The sequence below is a fragment of the Scylla paramamosain genome, chromosome 17, assembly GCF_035594125.1.
Source record: "Scylla paramamosain isolate STU-SP2022 chromosome 17, ASM3559412v1, whole genome shotgun sequence".
NCBI classification, from domain to species: Eukaryota; Metazoa; Arthropoda; class Malacostraca; order Decapoda; family Portunidae; genus Scylla; species Scylla paramamosain.
Window position 1 is genome coordinate 2,065,393 of NC_087167.1, and position 17,213 is coordinate 2,082,605.

Genomic DNA, 17,213 nt, shown 5'->3' on the forward strand with positions numbered 1-17,213 from the left:
TCAATCAATTACATACGCACGAAGCCTAAAGCTAGTTTATCTTATTCGAAGCACACGTAATGAAGCCTCGCTGACCCAAACCAGATCAGTGTGGGAGTGTCGAGAGTTGAGGAGGGTGACCGGTAGCGTGTGGATTGCAGGACGAGGAAGCGAAAACTGTGGTGGTGTCAAGTCACTGAGCTGCCTTACTGAGCAGTTCAGTTCCTCTTCACCTGGTGAGTGTTTGATGTGGGAACTTGATGCCCATGTGCTACGTGACTGACATAAAGGACTATATGGACATATGGACTATAATTGTCTTCAGAAGGTATCAGTGGTCACAATGCACAGAACTCGGATTGCCAGGATAACTAAAACTTCGTGTTTTTATACCTTAATGCTTCTCCTGAAGAAAAGATACGAGATGTTAACAGTTAGGCGGTGGTTAATCTTACGAAATATTTATGAAAATTTGTGTTCTTATCTTTACAGTCACACACCAAGAGTTTCAAGCATGATGGTGGTTTATCTTGCAAAATATTTATGAAAATTTGTGTTCTTATCTTTACAGTCACACACCAAGAGTTTCAAGCATGATTTCAGTAGCGCAGGCTCCAGCTCCTCCTCCTACCATCATGATGGTCCAGCAACCGCCGCCGCCGCCTCCGCCACAACAACAGACCATAATTATGGGCGGGACCCAGGCAGCCGAAGCAACCGGCGACTGCCCGATCTGTAAGGTATGTTTATTTCGTTGTGTGTAAGGGGCATGTGAACCGTAATTCATTTTAGTTCCAAGATCGAAAGAATTTCTTCATTATATGGTAACGATTAACCTGTCCACAATAAAGTCTTCTAGTAAATTTGAATTGTGTTGTTAGTTAAATAAGCGGAGCTTTGCTTTGTTAGTTAAATAAGCGGAGCTCCCAACATTTGCCATGCATCATAAAAGGCTTATCAAAAACAGGGTGATCACAACACAGCGTCAAACAATGTAATTGACTTTTGTGTGAACCTGAAAGTTAATGAGGATCTCCATAGAAACTATAGTCGCTTGATATTCTTAATAATGATTTAAATGTTTCAAAGAGCCGTTATTTTTTTACTTATATAAAAGTTATGTTTTCTTATCAAATAACTGCCCCTACAGAAAGGTATGATGTCGATCTACATTCACCCCTGTGCTGTGATCTACGTCATCCTTCTGACCTTGTGTACGCTCGTCGGCGCTCTCTGCATATTGTTCTTCCTGAAGAGGCGGTGCTCAATGTGCCAATATTCTCGATCTATCGTCTGTTAGGGGACCAGAAGATTATTTCTTTTACATTTTAGTATGCGAGGTTGTTTACCACTGATGTAAATAATGTTACTTTGTGTAAACTGCTTTTCATCCAAATTGATATATGCATTATCTTTTGTTGACCTAGAACGTGATCTGTAGTTAAACAAATTGTTGAATGTATTTTGAGCTAAAATATATCATGAGCTAAAATGTGCATCCATCTCACAATACCTTGGTGCAGTGTGTGTGTGTGTGTGTGTGTGTGTGTATGTATATATCGAAAAGTGCAAGCCGTGTTCTTTTCTCAATAGGCACGTAAAGCATGCCGGTGATGCATTCGATGTTGTCTACGCTGTTGCGGTGAAATGGCGTGTTATCACCATGCGCATCACAGTAAAGAAAAACCACATTGAGCTAAACACGTGTGAAGCGCGCCAGCTGTTAGGTAGAAGACGTATTAGGAAGTCATTTGATAATAATGAATGAAGCATTAGAAGCTGAGGTTTGATTTCAGTAACCACATAGTAATTGATACAGATATCTTGTATACAAATCTAGCTATGACCATGTATAACCAGAGAATAACCATACGAAGCACAATGAACCAACAGAAGCTCGTCTCGAAGCAATATCATTGTTTTTGGTATATGGTGGCACATTACCATTGTCCCGGTATGAAACAAACCAAGAAAGCTAGAGAATTCAGCTTCCTTGAAAGATATTGGCAGCATCGTCGTTCCAAACTCAAACACAACACAACAGGGCAGTATCTGATCATTTTTCTTAACTATGAGCACAGGCAGCCAGATAGTTTGCCTGTCGGATTACCACAAAGTATCCAATGATAAACCAATCGCTTGTACGCGCCGAAAGGTTTTTGATAATATGTACTGTGGTGTAGTAATAGTAACAATTCACTCCCCTGTGTGTGTGTGTGTGTGTGTGTTTGAAAGTGTGCACGATTTTTTATTGACAGATCACTGAACGCGGTAATTTCCTGATGTGACGCAATATTGCACAAGCATTAGTTACATGAGTTCTCGGTTTGAGTTGTTACGCTCATGGCACTATGGAATGTTAACAGAGAGAGAGAGAGAGAGAGAGAGAGAGAGAGTCTTTTGTAGGTTACAATAATATTTGAGGCTGGTGTAAAAATAAGGTTTCTCGTAATTGCAGCTAAGTAAGGGAAACATTGCCCAACAATAAAAGGATTAGATTCATACATGATAACTGAATTATGGGCTCAGTGCATTAAACTAGATAATATAAGAATAAAGGTTATCGATGGGGTGGATGGAGCTGCTGTACCGAAGAACAGGACTAATGCAACAAAGCCACCGGATGTGTTCCACAACGTTATCTTGCAGCTAGATAAAAAAAAAAATGTCCAATGATTAGAAAGCTTTGATCCCAGACTTAACACCCTGATAGACACATGCCAGTGAGTGTACAACTAATCCGCTATAGAACATACATACCTACATACAGACAGACATACATTTAAAACTCGGTGCAGAGAGTTCTTCGGTAAGAGAGAGAGAGAGAGAGAGAGAGAGAGAGACGGGGGGGGAGGGAAGAAAAAAAGAAAGAATAATTTTCCGATAGCCAAGTAAGTGGTGCCATCTGTTGAGTTGCTTAGGATAGTTTCTCGACCATCTCCTGACTCGTGGTTGGAAGCTCAAACCTTGAAGAAGGGCGGACACAATGCCTCGAAGTGTTTCATTGACGTTCGAAAGTCTCATTGACAACATTCACTCTAAAAGAAAATGGGAAACGGCTAGAGAAGGAATCGTGGCTTGGGCAGTGTAGACGGGTGACACTCCTTGCCCCGTCTCCGTGAAGACGGTGTTATACGTGCAGCGTGCTGAATCCCCTGCGTGATTGTACAGCGGGTTGGTGTGTCTTGAAAGTGTAGGTCGATAGATTTCGTTTTGGTTTCGAAGACAGTTTTGAGAGCTCAGTAATTTGTGTTTAATAACAGTAATTTATGTGTTTGTTAACTGGCGAGAACTTCTAATAGTGTTTCGTGCTCTCAGATTTCGTGGCAGAATGATTCATATAGGAGCAGCGCCCCCGCCTCCCACCACCATCATAGTGAATGCGGCAGCACCCAAACGCAAGAGACCACTCGGAAACTGCCCAAATTGTAAGGTAAGTTAGCGACATCGTTAAAGGAAAGCGTTGAATAGTTATCGAAGACTCTGCCACTTCCTTTTCTTCCAGGATTCAAAAGAAGGTTTTAGATGCATGTGAATTTTCATTTAGAATATTCTGTACTCTGTCTGGAATACGTTTCTGCTTCTAGTAAACTTGCATTATCGTTTTTATTACATTTCTAGAAAGCTAACTTGGAGAAAAAGTGTCCTCCCATCCTGTGCACCCTTGTGTTGTGTATGACCTGCGTCGGCATCCTGTGTATCCCGCTCTTCGCAAGAATGGTGTGCCCGAAATGCAATTATTCGAAATGAGAATGCTTCTAATTAGTGTCGCTGAAAAGTACAATTGTATATATTTTTTATTGATAATTAAAAGGGTAATGATACTTTAAGGATAAACGGATAGTCATAATTTAAGGATGTAAGGGTGTCGGAAGGCACGAACCCATAGTAACAGAATACGGAATGTTGCTTATGGCGTAATGGAGTGGTGCCCCAAATGTTACTACTGAGTGGAATGTTTGTTTACTACTGAGTGGAGTGGAGTGTTTTTGATCCATATATATAGCCCTTACAATCTAAAACTTCATTATTTTTACGTTAGTTTTTATAATTGGTTGCTGTTTTTATAATGTTTATTTCTAAGTGGAATGTTGGAAAGCTTTTACTTTGGTATTTATTATTCGTTCTCTATTTTGCCGAGAGCAAAAAATATTATTCTGTAACTGAAGGTTTCATTGCTTTGCCATGAGAGCATGAAAATTATATTCTTTAACTAAAGGTTTCAGTAACTGAAATCAACCGGGTTTTATTCCAAATTTCTTTTGATAAAGGTATTTCGTATTATGGGGTGTTTGTGACGGCGTACCCACCCCTTGTTTGGGAGGACTGCAGGTGAGCGAGCGAGTGAACTAGTTACCGCGATGAGGTTTTTAAAGTTTTTTATATTTATGTGTGTGTACTGCAACCATCGTATGCCAGTAACTACCAAACCTCACAGTCACAGTAGTTGCCAGTGGTCACGACCCAGCCTACCTAGTTCTTTAAATGAGTGGTCTCTTTTAGTGATGCTGTTAATATTATGTAGGTGATCGTGCTGGAAATGTTGATGCTAATAGTGACTGTGATGGTGATAAAGCTAGTGGTGGTGATATAGGTGATGATGATGATAGTGATGGTGGTGGTAGTAAGACAAGTGGTGATGCTGTTGGTATATTGGTGATTGTGATAATGGTGATGGTAATGAGGCAAGGATAGGTGATGATGAAGCAAACACAGGTGACGGTCATGCAAAAAAGAGGCGAAGCGAAGACACACAATGGTGATGAAGCAAAAACAAATGGGACAGATAATGGTGATGAAACAAGGAAAGATGATGGTGAGGCAAGAACATGTGATGGTAGCGAAGGATGATGATTGCAATACTGAATGAGGTGGTGAGGTATGAACGGAAAATTAAAACGAGCAAGGAAAGATGGTGATAAGGAAGCAAGATCAACTGGTAAGGGAGACGTGTGACAGTGAAGAAGCATGGTGGTAAAACAAAGATAAGGTGGTGATGGTGAGACAAGGAAGACGATGATGGCAAAGTGATGATGGTGAAGCAAGGACAATGGTGAAGCAAGGATATATCATGGTGATGAGAGAGGAAGTCTGTAGTGGTGTTTACTGTTTGGCTTGGCACATGACCGTGGTGGTGACGGTCTTACCACGTAATAGCCAGCAGGCATACCAACACCCTGACCTGCAGTGCCCGTGGTTGTGAGTATTTCTTTATAGTATGTGCATATGTTATTTGAACTAATTGAATGGTATTTTTTTCGGTAAGTTGCAGCGGCCATGTATTCAATCCCTATACCTACGTAATGTATTTCACTGTGTAGGTTCCGTCACTATCTTTATTTTTTTAGAGCGTTTACCAGTATTTTTTTTTTTTTTTTGAGTATTTTACCGTGGAATTTATTTAAGGTGTGAATTATCTATATGCAGGAAATAAGAGTCTAGGATCAAAGACACTGCTGGGATGCGTTGCTTTTTTTCAAGTCTCTCTCTCTCTCTCTCTCTCTCTCTCTCTCTCTCTCTCTCTCTCAAATCCATATGAAGATTCCTAACATAATTTAACCACGACACGGATCAAGATTTACCAGACAATGTCCCTCAAAGCACCGAGTCTGTTCAGAACGGAGAGAATTTTGTGTTGGTTTAGTAAAGCTTGTACAGACATTCAGTGCAACTATTACTTCAATAATTCAATGCTGATGCGTATATTATCATCACCATCACCACCACCAATGAAAAAATAGCATAGTATCCCCTCAAAAGCCGTTTTCTTTAAGTCTTTCTGAAAAGAAAATGCTTATGTTTATAACGCAGACTTGCTTAATTTTTTCGTAATGGATGACGCCATTTTTCAGAATCACGATTGCTTGCACACACTGTAAGGTATTGTGTAGTGATGGTATTTGAGACTCCTAACTCATTGTCTTATGCCTCGCTGCACCATCGCCATCACCATAAGACGCACTACGTAAGCTGCCGATTAAGCTACTCAAGAAAAATGGAAACACTTTGAGTGGACAATTATGATTACGTAAAATTAACGTGGTCTTAATGAAATGATAGGGTAGGTAAGGTTTAATTTAGAACACATGAGAGAGAGAGAGGGAGAGAGAGAGAGAGAGAGAGAGAGAGAGAGAGGGAGAGAGAGAGAGAGAGAGAGAGAGAGAGAGAGAGAGAGAGAGAGAAAGTGTGTGTGTGTGTGTGTGTAAAATGATGAATAGTGAATTTATGTATTGCCAGATATATTTTCAAACGTTTCATTCAAATGTTAGTGAACGAAGAAAGTATTAGAAATAAGCTTAGCCAACTTGATCACAACCATTTATTTTTATTAACTTTTGGAGAAGCAGCTATTAAGATGCTTTTATTTATTTATTTATTTGATTATTTATTTATTTATTTATTTAACTTTTTTACATAAAGTAACGGAGGTGTTTCCTGGTAACGCGGGTCACACGAAGCATCAGCGCCTGAATACCAGTCCATTAGTTCAACACTTCGCATCCTGCTCCACCAGTTCATCAGAATCAATAATGCGATGGATGCCTCACATTACTACCAGAGCTGGGAGATGGATGTGCTTGCTTACACCTCCACACTCAGTGCCATCTGAGAAAGCTCAGACCTCACTGAGGAAGCATCAGTGTTTGAGGTTTTTCCTAATTGCTGGGTTGGGTGTGGCACGTCCAGGAGGTGTCAGGTGGCCCTTCATCACGTCATCCTGCTGTTGAAGTTCAACTGGATCACGAGCTGGAGGAAATATTTGTGCCTACATCTTATCCTGGTGGGTTTTTCCTTTTTTTCTCTCTTCTAAGGGAATGATGTGAGACTCAATTAAATTTATTTATCTCTTACTACTTCAACTGCTTTCGCAGGTATGTAGCGACTGTGGCACTTGTTTCTTAAATTCATAAAAAATTTATATATATATATATATATATATATATATATATATATATATATATATATATATATATATATATATATATATATATATATATATATATATATATATATATATATATATATATATATATATATATATATATATATATATATATATATATATATATATATATATATATATATATATATATATATATATATATATATATATATATATATATATATATATATATATATATATATATATATATATATATATATATGTTCTAAACTTTCGAGTGCGAGAAGTCATAGTCATTATTGGGATGTGAAATTTTAGCTTTAATTTGTCTTGTAAGTTTATGGCTCGTGTTAACTAATATCCTTAAATGTCTCTCAGGTATTACGTAGAGTCAATGTCAGTGTGAGCACAACGTATCATACCTACTCGCACTGGGCCTGGTGTTTTTCTCTTAATCTTAATTCCCCTGATCAACTGACAATCTCCTTACAACACTTGACAATTGATAGGTTCTTGGTAAATCAAAGGAATTAAGCCTGAGGAAAAGTGTTAAACGTTCTGGAACTGAGTGCGGTTTGTTAATTGATTTATAGTCATGACTTTACCTCATTAATGGTGTACGTCATTACAAGCCAAACATAGACGTCCTCCACAGCCAAATTCCAAGGCCGACAAGATATCAGTTAGGTACAGAGTCGACATTTAATCCTTTGAGGTGCGGAGAATCAGGTTCTAGCACATAAAAATATCTGGGAACTCTGGCCTCTCGGTTCCTCTTCGCCAAGCGTGTAGGAAAGGTTTCAAAGCCAATACACTTGATTTTTATTGTATTTATGTTCATTAGTTCTTGTTTGCGGGCGGAGGGAAAACAACATTTGCGAATATATACAGCTTTTGTTTTCCTCTTTCATTTTGCAGTGTTAGTCTTCAATTTCATAAAAGGGAAGGACTAAGAATCGAGAAGTCTTTATGTACTTGTATAATGCACACGTACACCTGCATATCTAGCCCCCCCCCCCCACAAACACACCATTACACACACCATGATCTTTTACTTTATAATTGTTTCTGTGTGTTATTAAGATGTGTTATTTAGAATGAAAATGATGTCGATGAATGATTACTACACTACCCAACAAGTGACGAATAAATGAAAACCTTGAGAGAATATGAACGAAAGAATACTGTGATCTTTACGACAGCATCTATTTGTACTGTTACATTCTTCACTGAAAAATAATTTGAACCTAGCACCGTGGTGAGGCAGTAATACCCTGAAGTGGATATCTGAACACGTTAAAAAGCCAAGGAGGTTTATTAAAAAAACTCCTTAGCTGAAGCGAGATTGATGGTGATCTGAACAGACATTATGGCACAAAGGTACAGTCGTGGCCAAAAGTCGAGTATTTTTTTATTTTTATTATTATTATTTTTTTTCAGTCCTTAGCATTTTCTCTTAACCTCATGTCTTCTGATTTCCTTAGAATGTCAGTTCTAAGCAGCTGATCAGAGGACTTAAGACTGAGGAAAAACGTCATACACAATAGAAATAGGAGCAGTGTGTTACTCGACTATTGACTATGACGTCCTAGACACACATGCACGTGATAAATGGATTTTTATAAGAGGAACTGGATGGTCATCGGGCTTTGGAAGTCAGTAATGGCCAGAAACACGAGAAGCCATTGTGAGATTCGACTTTACGGGTTGAAGTGATGACAGAGTTGACAGACATTCATAAGGATTACATTGCTCCATCCACATCATCACAATAAGTAACGGTTTAATGCTTATTACTTGTCTTGCATTAAAGTCTCTAACATACTTAACTCATATTCATAGTGTATGTGATACAGACGGTATTCTTCCAAACTGTGGATTATGCTGCGGGTGAAGCAGAGAGTTAAGTGGTGCTTGTATCCCTTTCTAATGTTCTATCTGATGAGCTACTCCTTAGGCGACTCCCAGGAAGGAGTGGATGCACCTGTTTGTTCAAATCTGACACTGCACTGATATTTCCATTAGCACACTGATTCCGCCAAGATGTAAGCTAGCGTGGCGTGGTATATGGCTTAATCGTCTGTCAACACTAGCAGAGGCCTTGTCATGTAGTAAACTTGTACAGGTTGAAAAAAATTAAAGAACATGAAGGCGCTAGTTTTGCAAAATAGCCAAGGAGGCGTCTAAGAGTATTGTGACACTATAGCAAGATTTAATTTCGTGGCTCTGTCCCTTTCCATCTTCCATTACCTCTGTGTGTGTGTGTGTGCTCCCCTGTGAACAAAGGTCAAGAAGCACCTGGCCGTGACCCTGACGGTCAATGAACGGCGGCAGCAGGACCCGCCCCCGCGTGGAGCTGCCTTCCAGCCTTGATATGGCACGCTGAGAAGGCCAAAGGTGATCAGAGGCAAAGGAGAGATGATGAGGCGTGTGTCAGGGAAATTCACGAAGAAAACCACACCCAGAAATTGATGTGAGCCTAAAACCTTTGTCTTAATACATCAACCAAATTATTCAGCTGTGCGGTGTGTGACTCCACTGAAATGCTTTTTCTGTTCATGCATCATGCAGTCTATCACCGGATCGAAGTACATTTCTCTGTTACTTTTTTTTTTTTCTTTTGCACAGCTGCCATGCTTTTTGACAGACATGCGTTTTTCTTACATTTGCTTTTGGTTTTCAACTGAAATTTGTGATAACGAACGAACGGAGCCTTATCATTACGTTCAATTTACGTACCACAATGTGAAATTACGAAACATGCTTTCTTTCATGTGATGTTTTATGTGGAGTACGTTTCTGTAGTCATTACGTTACTTTTTTTTCCTTGACTTCACTACGTCTTTGTGTGTGTGTTTGGGGGTGAGGGAGGGGTTATGTGTCTCGGCCTAAGTGAGTGCTTTCCTACAGGGGATAACATGAAACCTATCCGCGTATTCCCAACAGTTGTGTACTGAAGAACTTTACTAATCTTCCTCTACAACCTTTCTTCTTTCCACCCAAGATAACTATCCTTCATCCATGCTCTCATTCAGTAGGTGCTTCGTTCACCCCTATCACACACACACACACACACACACACACACAAAAGGTTACACATGCATAACCACCCACCGAATAACAATAAGCCATCCATCAATGATAGTCGGGTTGGATGGACGTGGAGCGAGCCAAGTATAGGATGCACAGGCGCCTTAATAGTCTCGGCAGGTCTGGATTTATTAGAAAGTTGCGGGGGGTTCACAGGGGCAAGCTAGGGGAGGATGCAGGGGTTCTGGGATGACAAGCTTGTTAAAGTGGGAAGCTGGGGGGGAGGAAGGAGGGAAGTGAGGAAGATTTGAAGGTGTAAGATGCTGGGAGAGAGCTGGCAACGGGGAATTCCCTGCTGATAAACATCTCTGTTATTACTTAATGCCTACATGAAGGACGAGTAAGGTATACAGCGCCCCTTATTTGCATGGTATGATAATTAAAACTGTATAATACATACCGCTGCGGAATTAACTTGCATCCGTATACCTACACTATTCAGACCTGGCGCTGTTTCGTGATGTCGGAATATGTTAGGAAAGTCTAATGTATGCCGAGTCACGCAGCTCACTCCAGGATACAAGTACGAATGTTTTTCCTCCTCGTCTGCCTCACTTGATTTTCCGGTAATTTACTCCCTCGCACAAAAACATTATCACCAGTGTGTTGAGGTTCGTTCACACATCTTAGGAGAAGTTTGATGGCCACCAAACTGTTGCCTGCAAGGGTCAACAGCCTTATTGTGGTAATATGCGCTCATCTCGATTTGAAGTGTGAGATGATACGAGTATTAAGATGATAACTGCTCTTTTTATTTTTGGGTAAGTATGTGTGAGCTGATCTGATTCCAACCTTTAAAAGAAAAAAGAGGTTTTGACATGATATGACATTTTAAGTATTCAAATTTAATTTCAGATTGAGAGCAAAAAAAGACATGCAAATTGCCCTGATAAACCAGCCATGTACCAGTTACTGTATCATAATAGAGATTATTATGCGCATGGCTTGAGTTCATATCTGATGGTCTTTTAAACACTGACGCACTTATCGGATATTAGCGTGTTTGTGTGTGTAATTCACCCAAGGTCTTGAGGGTCGTGTGTTGGATTCGTGATGGCAAGCTATTACTTTCTTGGCGAGGGTTTAGGGTTCATATAGTCAGAATTCGATACACCTGTTAGCTTTTATAAACCACACACCTCATTCTCTTGGTCAAGGAAAACTATAACTTCTCGCTCGTTGTGAAATAAAGAAAATATATATATGTTTAAAAAGAGAAACAAAAACCGAACTTCAGCCAGCCAAGTAATAGTCCATAACGTTTTTGCTAAGGTAGCGATAACACTCTCTCTCTCTCTCTCTCTCTCTCTCTCTCTCTCTCTCTCTCTCTCTCTCTCTCTCTCACACACACACACACACACACACACACACACATGCACGCAGACACGTACACTTACCCTTGCGCTCGCCAAGTATGACCGGAAATGCTCGAAGAAGACGCTTGTTGAGCTGGTCCGTCCTCCCGCCGCCGCCTCAAAGGTCATGCGTGGCGCCGAGAACTCTCCGCAGCGAGGATGTGGAGGAGGGAACGTCCGACGCAGACACACACACACACACACACACACACGTCACTTGCGTTCTATGAAGAAAATATTAAAAATAAGAGTTTCAGGAATGTGCATGACGTGAAAGAAGGCGGAATGATATGAAGTAACTTGTGTTTTGTGGCCGTTATGGAGAAAGAATAGTTGTCATAGGAAGTGGAGTGGAGGCAGCGACGGTAAAACCTTCCTTATTGTTGGATATCAAAAGAAATCATTACTACGTTTCAATGTTTTAGTGTTCGGCCGTACTGCGACCACAATAATCACTGAAATATGAGAGCAAAATATACCTTTTCGTCGATCACGTCACCTACAGTTCGTGCTCCGCCCACAGCGCCCTTCCTTTGTCCTGGCCGGATGCACTCAAAAGATTGTGATGGCATCGCTAAAGAATATCCCTGGTAGAAGTGATTCTGTGTGTAAACCTGCTCATCATGTAGGAGGGGCGCCTGACAGGAAATTCCTCCTGGGAACCGATAAGTATAGTTTATTTATATGTATGTAGGAGTATATAGTCATGTTGCGTTCCCTGTGCATGACTAGCTACACTGTCACGTCTGCCAAGAGGAACAGGTAGTTGATCTGATCTGCATTACAATTTTTTTTTTCACTTTCAAGGTCGTCTGCACGTTGTACATCCTTCTCTTTCACCTTCTCCTTCTTGACCTTCTCTTATGCGTCACACCCTTTCTGTATCTTCTTTGTTACTAGCATCACCAATGTTCCCTTTTCGAACTCCCTTACAAATCATCTTTTTCATCATATCTGGTACATGTGCTCCTAACTCTTCAGCAAAGGTACCTTGTGTTGCTCCATGCTGTATCAGTAAGGCTACTCCCGAAGCGTCCATGCCGGATTGGTACCCAGTATTATGCCTGATGGTGGGTGTGTTGTATTGCCTCACCCGGATTTTTCCAAAGCGGCTCCCTAACCTAGTCATCGTCTTGTAACCGTTTGCTGTCTTTCTTTGGCTATGAAGTGACTCATTGTAGTTGACTTCAGATTTTCACGAACTTTTTACTTTGAGACTTCAATTTCCCGCGGTCGGATTTCTTATAAGGACTATACTGGCTGCTTTCCTATTCACTATTTTCTAATATCTCCCAGTGTCTCACGGATTCCACATATCTCTAGCGTATAAAATCCAAAAACACTTGCTGTACACTCATCATGAACTTTCTCCAGTCATGCACTTAAATATTACGCCAAAATGAAGGAGACTCTTGTTCTTAGCCTTTTTACACAGATAAACTTTCAGCTGAACAGTAAAGTGTTATGTTAGATTATGATTTTGAAAGACACCCTTGGCACCAAAACAAGCGATTGAGTATCTGCATTCTCTGGCGGCTCTGGTTTAATTTTTGTTAGGTAGAATTAAAGAGATACCCAAAAGAAACAACTAGTGTTATGCTATCATGAAAAGCTAGTGAACTGGGCACAAAAAATACATGGAAGGCAATTTATGCTCTATGCTCTACAAGACAGTGAAAAACGGTAAACGTCCGACTGGTAATACTTGAATCCAACTCTCTCCCTGATGCAAACATGGATATGTACACGAATATTTTTCCTGAAAGTATGCTGGATTGAAGACCTCGCAGTATACAGCCTCCCAGCACCGGCGTATGATGAAGATGGCATTTAAGCAGACAGCAACCACGTCCTGTTCAGCAAGACTTCCCATTCCTTGTTTTGGCTGCATTAATGCTTGTGGTGGCCTTTATGTTGAATGAATGTTTTCTCGTAGCTTTATTTAGTGTGCAGTGTGCTTGTCTTATGCTTGTACTGATGTGGTCTACCAGCATAAGCTTTTTTTGGGGTGAATAATACGTACTAACTGCAGTAAACCTAGTTGTATTAATGGTAGTAGTAGTAGTAGTAGTAGTAGTAGTAGTAATTGTTGTTGTTGTTGTTGTTGTAGAAGTAGTTGTTGCTGTTGTTATTATTGCAGGTATTGTTACTGTAGTTGCTGTTATTGTTGTTATTGTAGTTGTTTTAATTGTAGTTTTTATTACTGATGGTGGTGTATCAGTAGTAGTAGTAGTAGTAAAAGTAGTATGCAATAATAGTAGTAGTAGTAGTAGTAGTAGTAGCAGCAGCATAATATTTTCATTTATCATTATCTCCATCACTATCACCATCCTTCATCATCGCAGGGAACGGAACACGTCTATTATATCCCTCATTAAGCTTCGAGTTTTCGGTACAAACGTATAGCAATAAACAGCAGTGCCAGATACCGTGGTCGGAGAGGCCGCGGGTCACAGCCGACCACTAACCCCGAGCCCTTGATGGTGGCGGGAAGCAGACTCGCCGGGATGTCTCAGGACTGCCCGCCGTCACCTCTTCCCGCCCTGCCTCTCGGTTACGGACGGCGGGAGGTCATTGAAAGTAACAAAAAACAGATCCGTGGTTTATGAATGAAGTGCTTGACATCTGAATCTTGGGTATGCGATGCGCCTGGTGATTAGCGCCTGATTGCATTTGTCTCCGTCGCAGTGAAGGAATCTGTCATTATACGCGGCCCAACATTCCCGGCGTGACTCACCTTTCGGGAACCTGATGGTGGGACCGCGCGCCGGACCCCATCATTATTAACGTCAGATGGAGTTAAGTAGAACATGATCGCTGGTTGATGTATTTATAAGGGGGACTGACTTATCTCTCACTGGGTGCATTAGCAGTGTTCCCCGCGTGCCTCGCCTCTCTGGCTGCCGCTACTTGTCTTGGCGGCTGGAAGACCATGTTTTTCTTTAAAGATATTCCTTTTGTTTGTCTGCAGTGAGATTGACTGGAATTAAAGTATGGTAGCGAGTTATTCAAAATGCATCAATTGCTCTGTTAAGTTAGAGGACCAACGCATTATTATTGTTGTTTATCCTTAATTACGTATTGTACTGAAAGCCTTAAAATACAGTAGGTAAATTAAAAAACCACATGATATATTCTCTCCGTTTAGTTACATAAGTATCAGATAGCATTTATTTACGCAATATTCTAAATCACCGTATCATTTTCACGCGCACCCTCAAGTCAACTGGAAAGTAATATTAGCAAGAAATATTAATTCCCTGCAGAAAACAATAATTGGCAATACTTCCCCCCCCCCCTTAGCTACAGTAATAATACATTTGGGTTACATTTTCCGTTACCCAAGAGGCAATAAACATTACCTGCGATGGAGGAGGAACGCTGATGCTAAACACAGTATGCTAAACAGACTTTCTCTCGTCCGTCTCGTCATATGATTAAGTTGTCAACACACCTGTCTGCATTCCACTGCACGATATAATTACGACCTTGAGGTGCATCCCAAGTGGCTCGTGTTGAATCAGGGTATTTCCTTGTTAAGAAAAAATGGTCCCGTTATTGCTGCTCATCACGTAAATGTGTATATGATTGTATACCTGCTTGTTTGCGTATTAAGAAAGCTGGTCTATGATACAAAACATTATAAAATACCTATTCAATATACCGTTTCCAAAAAGAATATTTATGGATTTCAAAAAGTTGTCTAATTTAGTATTGGAAGTGTCTTGAGTTATTTATCTTGAAATGATAGTTAAATGTTCATCTTCCATGAATTGAAAAGAGGTAACTTCAATCATTTCTCACTGAGTGTAAATTGTAGAATATTTATTCCACAATATTTTGAAAGTATGCAGGAAAAGAAAAATATATACGTAACAACTGTTAACTCAACATAACCTAACATTAACCTTTGTCATGAATGAAGGAGGCCGGCCAGGGGCATAAATGAGGAAAAACGGTAATTTGCAGCTTAAAAAATAATAATGGAGTAGATAAACAGATAAATAAGTAGAAAAAGGAAAATATTTTGAACTTTCTTGACACTTCTTTCTTTGATTTTTCGTAAGGTTGAATTTTTCGTGGGTTGGATGTTAGTTGGATACATTTAACAAACGGATACTTACATTATTCGACAAAATGTTACGTAAAGAAGCCGTGCGTTAACACGTGTGCGAGAAGACGCTTCCGGAAGGTATTCGAGGTCGATGCCTCATTTCTTTCTCCCTGGCAGTGCCACGAGAAGCGCGCCCTTGTCCTCCCTCAGGCGGGACGAGGGGCGGGAAGGTCGGAAGCCTGTTGGTTAGGGTCACTTGGCTTCAATTACCTCTGATTTTTCGCAGCATTTCTCTCTGACAGTTCTCTTTCGCTATAACTTTGTTTGAAACTTCTTGTCTCGTCGATGCTAAATACTGGTTGCAGAAATTGTTATTATATTCCTGAAGGAGTAATTAATGTACACACACACACACACACACACACACACACACAGCACTGCCCGGCTACTTGATAAACAAACATTATATCACCTTGACAAGAAAATGTATACGGTTATAAAGCATGGAAGCTGTATCAGTGAGGCATCTCTGTGGGTAGCTTGCACAGTTGACTTGATGAATCCTGTTGGACACTGAGGCAATTTCCATATCCACGTATAATATTGTTTGTAATGAGAGAGACACATTTGAAAATGGTTAAACTGGATAAAGCTCGACATGTGTTGAGAAATTAGTGAGGGTTTGATAAGGCGCATTGCAACCAGTGACTTGAGACTCATAGTTTTCTTTTCTTTGTCTTTTTCCTTTTTGTTTTGTTTTCTTTAAACGCGATAAGTAGTTCAGCACACACACACACACACACACACACACACACACACACACACCAAAAAAAAAAAAAAGTCATTATTAGATATTCTTTGAAGCTCGTTAATTAAACATCGGAAAAGTTTACAAAGAACATTATTATACTCTTGGTTCGCAAAGACATGGCAACGTCCTGGTCAACGCAGATATTATGTTGATAAACAAACAAACATTTACTTACTCCCGACTTCTTGACCGAATATGGCTATCTTTATTCCTCGGGTGGAAGATTTTCAACTCGCCTGTTTAGGGAGTGGCAAGAATGCGGTCCTTTTTTTTTTTTTCTGGCCTTTGCTCAGTTTTCCATACATATAAAAAAAAGAAAAAAAAAACGGGGCCCGGCACTGGCTGTAACCTCCAGTTTGCCATAATTCATCCTCCTTGTACCTTCCCAGATATTTACTGACTGACCAGCCTTTAAAGGAAGCTGAGGAGATGCGTGGACGTGCACCGGATCTCGCATAACTATGAGTATGGCGTCTAATAGCAGGTTCAAACGTTTTTGTATGGCGTTAAATCTAATAGAAAAACGTTCTTTGCTATTACTTGATCAAAAAAACCGAATAGCTAATTTGCAGTAGAACTTGTGAAACCTTTTGACTGATAATGACCAAGCATGATTCTTCAGAGATGAGTACAAAAGTGTTCACAAAAGGCAAGTCAGGTTTCTGAAGTAGCTCCTCTGCCATGAACCATCAGTGCAGTTCATAAAGAAAATGTACAGAACTTAATTGGATTTCCGTGAACTGTTTTTCCTGTACTTGGTTATGTAAAAAACAAAAATCTCTGGGAACTGAAGTGATCAAACTCTAACAGTTCTGTAAAACACTTTCCCTAATGGAGGAGAACATTAGATTGCATACATGCGCACATACAGTCGCTCTGCACTTAACGTTGCCAAAATGAATTCGGGCCAAAGGTTGGGTTCAGAGATTGTGGATCTGTAACAATTAGTGCAGACCGCTTCAACCTTATATACAGCGTACCCTGAAGTTTTCATTAATCTTTCTTCTTTTTTAATATGTC

General features: G+C 40.1%; 1 long non-coding RNA gene across 1 annotated transcript; it reads left to right on the forward strand.

Annotated features, from left to right (window-relative positions):
* Window positions 1–3,016: 3,016 nt before the first annotated feature.
* On the forward strand, window positions 3,017–6,845 carry LOC135108652 (uncharacterized). Its single transcript, XR_010272374.1, has 5 exons — window positions 3,017–3,172; window positions 3,298–3,412; window positions 3,601–5,178; window positions 5,832–6,040; window positions 6,400–6,845. It is a non-coding gene; the product is annotated as an uncharacterized LOC135108652 (long non-coding RNA).
* Window positions 6,846–17,213: the final 10,368 nt, after the last annotated feature.